We start from the raw sequence: 7,493 nt of genomic DNA on the forward strand, positions 1-7,493 counted from the left end.
TGGATCAATATTGACCTAGGTCATCAATGCTATATGAACTTGAAGCCCTGCTTGTTGACGTAGGTGCCACGGAGATGTGTGGCTAAACTCGAGTTCTTGTTTAGGTCAGTGCCGATCTTGTATTCGAAGAAGGCACAATCCACATCGCCCATGGTGTGGCCACCTGAATTCACACACAGGTGACGCGGGATGGTCAACATGATGGTCCGTTGACGGGTACTAGTTGAGTTAGTACCTAACAGCGCGATTATGTCCGTCTGGGAGAGGCCTAAGGTTGAGAAGAAGGTGGCGAGGTTATCAAGGCTGAAGTCGAAGTGCGGCAACACGACCCTGTCCTTCGTCGAGATCCTCCCGCCGTACCCACCCAGTTCCACCTGGTAGTACTCTCATTGCCTCTGCAACAATGCACGGTACAAGGAATGTGTGTAGCATTTCACGTGCTCAAACTATGTGAGCCATCACGGAAAAATTGATTTCGAGTGATTACCTGGATGAGGAATTCTCGTGCGGTGATTCGGAGGGCGTGTATGTCGGCGTAGGACACCATGTGACGGCACCGCGGGTTGCTCTTCACCACAGCCTTGGCGTCCATGATCGTCTAAAACCCATGCGACTTCAGCGACTGGTCGTCAGGGTTCCCCCCACTCGGCATCCGACCTCTTGATGATTATCGATGCATCACAACCCTACATCTGTGTGTCATTCGCTGAGCACTATCTAATTGATAATACTTGCATTGAAAAAATTGATTTCGAGAAGGCGTATCATAGAGCAAGATGGGACTGTTTGGAAAAGGTTATGCATAAAACATGTCTCGATCCATCGTGGACAAGTTGGACTATGATGAATTGTGAACTCGGGTCTATCCTAGTCAAATATTTGGCGATGCCCGCTTTAGAAGGACGTTTGGGGAACAGGATGCCCTGGAGTTGCATGGGTTGCTGGAAGCGTTAGTGGCATACACATATCATATGGCTGCGATGTTATCTCATGGAGACTAGAGGCCTCGGGCATGTTCTCCATGGGTTTGGATTACAAGGAATATTTAGGGCCGCTCCCCCATGTGATTTGAGGGACATTTTGGAAGGCTTGCATCCCGCAAAAATCAATATCTTCCTATCCCAAGTGGAGAACAAGTGCGATGGAAAATGTGTTTGGTGCAGCCAAGATGAAAAATCAAGACCATATTCTCTGCAGATGCATTGTGGCTAGATTTGCTTGGGCTATATTGTGGGAGGCCACATGGTGCTCATGGAGCCTGGCTGGATTTTCTCATTTTCTTAGGCTAGCTCAAGGCACGAGAGGCAAGTGTTAGATGATGGACTTGCATTGTAACGTGACATTGTCACGATTGTAGATGTGTGTGCGTGTGTGTTAACTTGTGTATCAAGGCAGGTGGTTAGAGGGAACCGGTGCTAGTAGATATCCATGTATAGCTTGCACTAGGGGTCAAGACTCAACCACCTGCCGTCGCATCTTGTACTCTTTGTTGGCTATATAACACGCAGACGTCCCTGCCAGGAGGCATACGCTTCACATCATCTCCTTTCAATCTTTTATGGTAATCAGAGCCTACCTCGGATTCATCCATGGCGAGCTCATCCACAAATACGTTCCCCTCATCTCCCTTTGCACACATCGCCACAGAGAAGCTATCGAAGGGGAACGAAGCCCTCTGGCGCGCCACCGTCCTCTCTGCCATCAGGGGGGCGCAGATGGCGGGCTTCCTCGATCTGGAGCAAGAAGTGCCTCCCACGACGATCGAGGTGACCAGCAGCGACGGCAAGACCAAGACGAAGGCCGCCAACCCTGAGTTTGGCACCTGGTACGCTCGTGATCAGCAGGTGTTTTCCTATCTGCTGACTACTTTACCTCATGAGATGGCCATCCAGGTGGCAACCTGCCACACCGCCGCGGAGCTGTGGAACATCGTGCAAGGGATGCTCACCTCGCATACCCGAGCACGGTCCGTCAATGTCAGGATCGCACTGGCGAATCTTCAGAAGGGCAACTCCACCATCACGGAGTACGTTGGTAAGATCAGAACTCTTTGTGATGAGTTGATGGCTTCAGGAAAAAAGGTGGACGAAGAAGATGTGGTTTCACACATCCTTGCCGGGCTGGAGGAAGAATTCGATCCCGTGGTTTCGGCCATGTGCTCACGGGTCGAACCTGTAACCGTCCCGGAGCTGTACTCGCAGTTTCTGAGCTTCGAGACGCGCATGAACCTCCGCGGGGGAGCCTCTCAGTCCTCCGCCAACGCTGCATCACGCGGGCGCTTCACCAACTCCAACAAGCAGAACGGCAACGGCGGCGGCGGTGGTGACCGCGGTCGCCCCTTCAACAACAAGCAAGCCGGCGGCGGTGGTGACCGCGGCCGGAACTTCAACAAGCCCAGCGGCGGGGGTGGCCGTGGCAATTCAGGAGGAAACGGTGGCGGCTTCAACAAAAACCCCGCTGCCAAACCAACGTGCCAGATCTGTGGCAAAGTTGGGCATGTTGCTTGGAAGTGCTGGAAGCGGTACGACTCCGCTTACCAGGGAGGTGAAGAGCGCTCGGCGAACATTGCTGCTCCGCAATACGGCGTCGATACAAACTGGTATATGGACAGTGGTGCAACTGATCATATCACCGGTGATCTAGAGAAGCTCACGGTCCGGGAGAGGTACACCGGCAATGAGCAGATTCACACTGCAAATGGTTCAGGTATGGCGATTAATCATATTGGTCATACAACTATTTATACCCCAGATCGTGAACTTCATCTAAATAATGTTCTTCATGTTCCGGAGGCCACCAAAAGTTTGATCTCTGCAAGTAAACTTGCTCTTGATAATGACACTTTCGTTGAAATTCACCCTCATTTTTTTCTTGTCAAGGATCTGGAGACGAAGAGGGTTCTTCTTCACGGCAAGGGTAGGAGAGGTCTCTATCCTCTCAAACACATCGGGGGAAACGTCACAAAGCATGTGCTAAGTGCCACCAAGCCATCTTCAGACTTGTGGCACCGACGTTTAGGTCACGCATCTTCCATTGTTGTTAGGAAGATCGTTAGTAAGAATAAACTCTCATGTGTTAGCAATAATGAGAATAAGTTTGTATGTGACGCATGCCAAAAAGGCAAAAGTCACCAACTACCACATCCTCAGTCTATGAGTGAATCAAAATTTCCTTTGACACTTATCTTTTCTGATGTTTGGGGCCCTGCCGTTGAAACTGTAGGTAGAAAGAAATACTATGTGAGTTTTATAGATGATTTCAGCAAATTCACATGGATCTACCTCATTAAGCATAAGTCTAAAGTTTTCCAAAAATTTTATGACTTCCAAAATCTTGTTGAAAGACAATTTGATCGAAAAATACTAGCTCTCCAAACAGATTGGGGAGGGGAGTATGAAAAGCTGAATTCCTTCTTTACCAAAATAGGAATTTCTCATCATGTGTCCTGTCCTCATGCTCACCAGCAAAATGGGTCAGCTGAGCGAAAACATCGTCATATAGTTGAAGTTGGGCTGTCTCTACTTGCTCAAGCCTGCATGCCCTTAAAATTTTGGGATGAGGCTTTTCTTGCTGCCACCTACTTAATCAATAGGATGCCAAGCAAAGTCATAAACTTTGAAACTCCTCTCACTCGATTATTTGGTGACACACCCAATTATTCTTCCCTTCGTATCTTTGGCTGTGCATGTTGGCCAAATTTAAGGCCCTATAACACACATAAACTCCAATTTAGATCAAAACAGTGTGCCTTTCTTGGTTATAGTAACCTCCACAAGGGATACAAGTGTCTAGACATCTCTACGGGAAGAGTCTATATTTCCAGAGATGTGGTATTCGATGAAAACTTTTTTTCATTTTCCACCTTGCACTCCAATGCCGGTGCACGGCTAAGAGCTGAAATTCTTTTGTTGTCACCAGATCTTTTGAATCCTACTGATCAGGGGGATAATAGTGTTGATCATATGATTAATGGTGCTACTAATCCGGATCATGATGCTGCAGGAAACAGTGAATTTTTTTTGGCACAAAACGATACTCCATCACATGATTTTATGCAGCATATGAGTCCAAGGCCGACCGGCACAGAACACGAGGGCGATTCTGCTGCAGCTACTGATCCCGAGAGATCCGGCGGCGCAGGATCCCGCGCACCTGCGGCGGCAGGCGCAGATTCTCTGTCGCCGCTCTCCTTAGCTGGCGCGATACCCTCCGGCGGCGTCTCAGCGGACACCACGTGTCGTGGTGGGTCCGGCGCGGGCGCGTCGCCTAGCGCGGGCGCGTCTCCATACAATGATGGGCCTGGTAGCGGGGCCCACAGGCGTGTGACTCCCGCCCGGTCGCCCGTGCGGCCACACAATCCAACACCCGACCGCGCTGCACCCGAGGCTGATTCGCCTGCTCTGTCGCCTGGGCCGGCGCGCGATCCCACGTCCGGTCGCACAGCAGGCAAGGGGGATTCTCCTGGATCCTTGGACGCTGCCAGCCCTGCTGGATCTGCTGTGGCGCCCGGATCTTCTGCGGATTCTGCTCCTGTACGCCCTCGTACACGAGCTCAGAAAGGTATTTTCAAGCCTTTGGTTCCTAAAGATGGGACGGTCAGGTATGATAAAAATTTTAAGTTTGCAAATCTCGCTGTCACTCAAGAGCCTCGAAATGTGGCAGAAGCTCTAGGAGAAAAGAATTGGCAATGTGCCATGGAAACAGAGTACAATGCTCTTATGAAAAATCAAACTTGGCACTTGGTGCCTCCCAAGTCAGGAAGGAATATTATAGATTGTAAATGGGTGTACAAAATTAAACGACACTCTGATGGTACTCTAGATAGATATAAGGCTAGGCTAGTTGCTAAAGGCTTTAAGCAACGCTATGGCATTGATTATGAGGACACGTTTAGTCCAGTTGTTAAAGCTGCCACCATTAGACTTGTTTTGTCTATTGCTGTCACCGGGGGATGGAGTCTTCGTCAACTGGATGTTCAGAATGCGTTCTTACATGGCGTTCTCGAGGAAGAGGTGTATATGAAGCAACCACCTGGTTTTGTCAGTGAGACTAAACCTCAACATGTTTGTAAGTTGGATAAAGCTCTTTATGGTCTGAAACAGGCACCTAGGGCTTGGTATTCGAGATTGAGCATGAAATTACAGCAACTTGGATTTCGGCCCTCCAAAGGTGATACCTCCTTGTTCTTCTTCCAGAAAGGAAAGGTGATCATTTACATGCTCATTTATGTAGATGACATAATTGTTGCTAGTTCCTCACCAGAGGCCACCTCAACATTGTTAAAAATTTTGAAAATGATTTTGCACTCAAGGACTTGGGAGAGTTACATTACTTCCTAGGCATTGAAGTAAAAAAGATATCTGATGGGATTTTGTTGACACAAGAAAAGTATGCCACTGATATTCTCAGGCGTGTAGGCATGAAAGGATGCAAACCTTGTAGCACTCCTTTGTCTACTACAGAAAAGTTGTCCTTACATGAAGGGGAGCTACTAAACCCAGAAGAAGGGACTAAGTATAGAAGTGTTGTTGGTGCACTTCAATATCTGACATTGACAAGACCTGATATATCTTTCTCTGTTAATAAGGTTTTTCAATTTTTGCATGCTCCTACTACTGTGCATTGGACATCTGTTAAGAGGATACTGCGTTATGTCCAAGGAAGTGCTGGGATAGGACTGAAAATATGTAAGTCACAGTCAACTACAGTAAGTGCCTTTTCTGATGCAGACTGGGCAGGATGTCCTGATGATAGGAGGTCTACTGGTGGGTTTGCTGTTTTCCTTGGTTCTAATCTCATTTCATGGAATGCAAAGAAACAAGCAACTGTCTCCAGGTCTAGCACAGAGGCTGAATACAAATCACTAGCAAATGCTACTGCCGAGGTAATGTGGGTAGAAACCCTGCTTAATGAACTAGGCGTTGAAAGAACACATGTTTCTTGTCTATGGTGTGACAATCTTGGAGCAACATACTTGTCTGCCAATCCTGTGTTTCATGCAAGGACAAAACACATAGAGATTGATTTTCATTTTGTTAGAGAAAGAGTTGCCAGGAGACTGTTAGACATCAGGTTTATACCAACTGGAGATCAAGTGGCTGATGGATTCACCAAGCCCTTACAAGCTCGAAAATTGCAAGTCTTCAAGAACAATCTCAACCTTGACACGTTTAGATTGAGGGAGGATGTTAGATGATGGACTTGCATTGTAACGTGACATTGTCACGATTGTAGATGTGCGTGCGTGTGTGTTAACTTGTGTATCAAGGCAGGTGGTTAGAGGGAACCGGTGCTAGTAGATATCCATGTATAGCTTGCACTAGGGGTCAAGACTCAACCACCTGCCGTCGCATCTTGTACTCTTTGTTGGCTATATAACACGCAGACGTCCCTGCCAGGAGGCATACGCTTCACATCATCTCCTTTCAATCTTTTAGCAAGGACAGTAAATTGGTGTGGGTGGGCTTCTCTACCATGGCGTGGACATTATGGACACCTTGCAACAAAGCGCTTGTAGAAGGGTATATGTTTCGTCATTCGGCTTAATGTATAAATTGGTGGTATTCTTGCAGCTTTGGAAGTTGTTGGCAAGACCACATGACCGTCCTCAGGTAGAGCTGCTCACGTCTCACATCCAATCATGTTGCACTGAGCTGCACCGACTGGCGACTGAGGTGCACCGACTGGCGAGGAGGGACATCACCGTCTAGGAAGTCGCCCACCTGCCTATTAGGAGCTGCATGTGTTGTCCTTCATGGCACACGTATCTCATCCATGACTACTTGGGCTGGGTCACAATGTTAGACCCTTGCTAGTCTTATATCAAATTACTTTGTTTTTTTGTTGGTTGCTACTCTAGTCTCTTGTTTTTGTAAGCGTCTTATTCTAAGGTCTAACCGTTCTAAAAAAATTGCATGACAAAAGAACTATGGTGTGTACCATAATGGCGCAGTCATGGAAGAGGAGTCTGAGCGTGGCGGGCGCGGAGATTCGAGACTGGGCCCTAGACTAGTTTACGGAGTTCCGGATAATGATCTCTAGGTTGGGGCAGATGATAGCGTAGTAGTCCATCCTCAGCTGGGCGACGGTGAAGGGTGACTGGAGCACCATGACCAAGATGATGACAAAGGTGAGGGAGACTTAGCATGAGTTCACCTTGGATATGTCCTTTTCAATTGCTTCGTGGAGATGGTTGCATTGTGTGCTCCTCAATAGTGTTTACCTCGATCGAGGCAGTATGAAATTGATGGGATAAATGGATATTGCATGTGGGCTCTATATAGAGCCCGACAATGGATAGTCAGTCACTAGGTCAGTGTGTGGCTTCTGCCCTAATCTAAGCTAATTCCTGTTTGGCACCATCGATTAGAGCATGGTTAATAGTAGAGCAAACTGCTGGTTGTATCTTGTAGCCATGTTATCTATATTTAATCTCAAAGCCAACTCATACAATAGGGACCTATGGATATTTAATACTTTATCATTGCTTGGCC

At 47.7% G+C, this 7,493-nt stretch overlaps 2 pseudogenes; one reads left to right on the forward strand and one right to left on the reverse strand.

Moving 5' to 3' along the window:
* Window positions 1-29: 29 nt before the first annotated feature.
* On the reverse strand, window positions 30-7,268 carry LOC119333734 (annotated as a pseudogene).
* On the forward strand, window positions 2,079-2,217 carry LOC119334866 (annotated as a pseudogene).
* Window positions 7,269-7,493: the final 225 nt, after the last annotated feature.

Source organism: Triticum dicoccoides, chromosome 7A, assembly GCF_002162155.2.
Source record: "Triticum dicoccoides isolate Atlit2015 ecotype Zavitan chromosome 7A, WEW_v2.0, whole genome shotgun sequence".
In the NCBI taxonomy this organism is placed as follows: Eukaryota; Viridiplantae; Streptophyta; class Magnoliopsida; order Poales; family Poaceae; genus Triticum; species Triticum dicoccoides.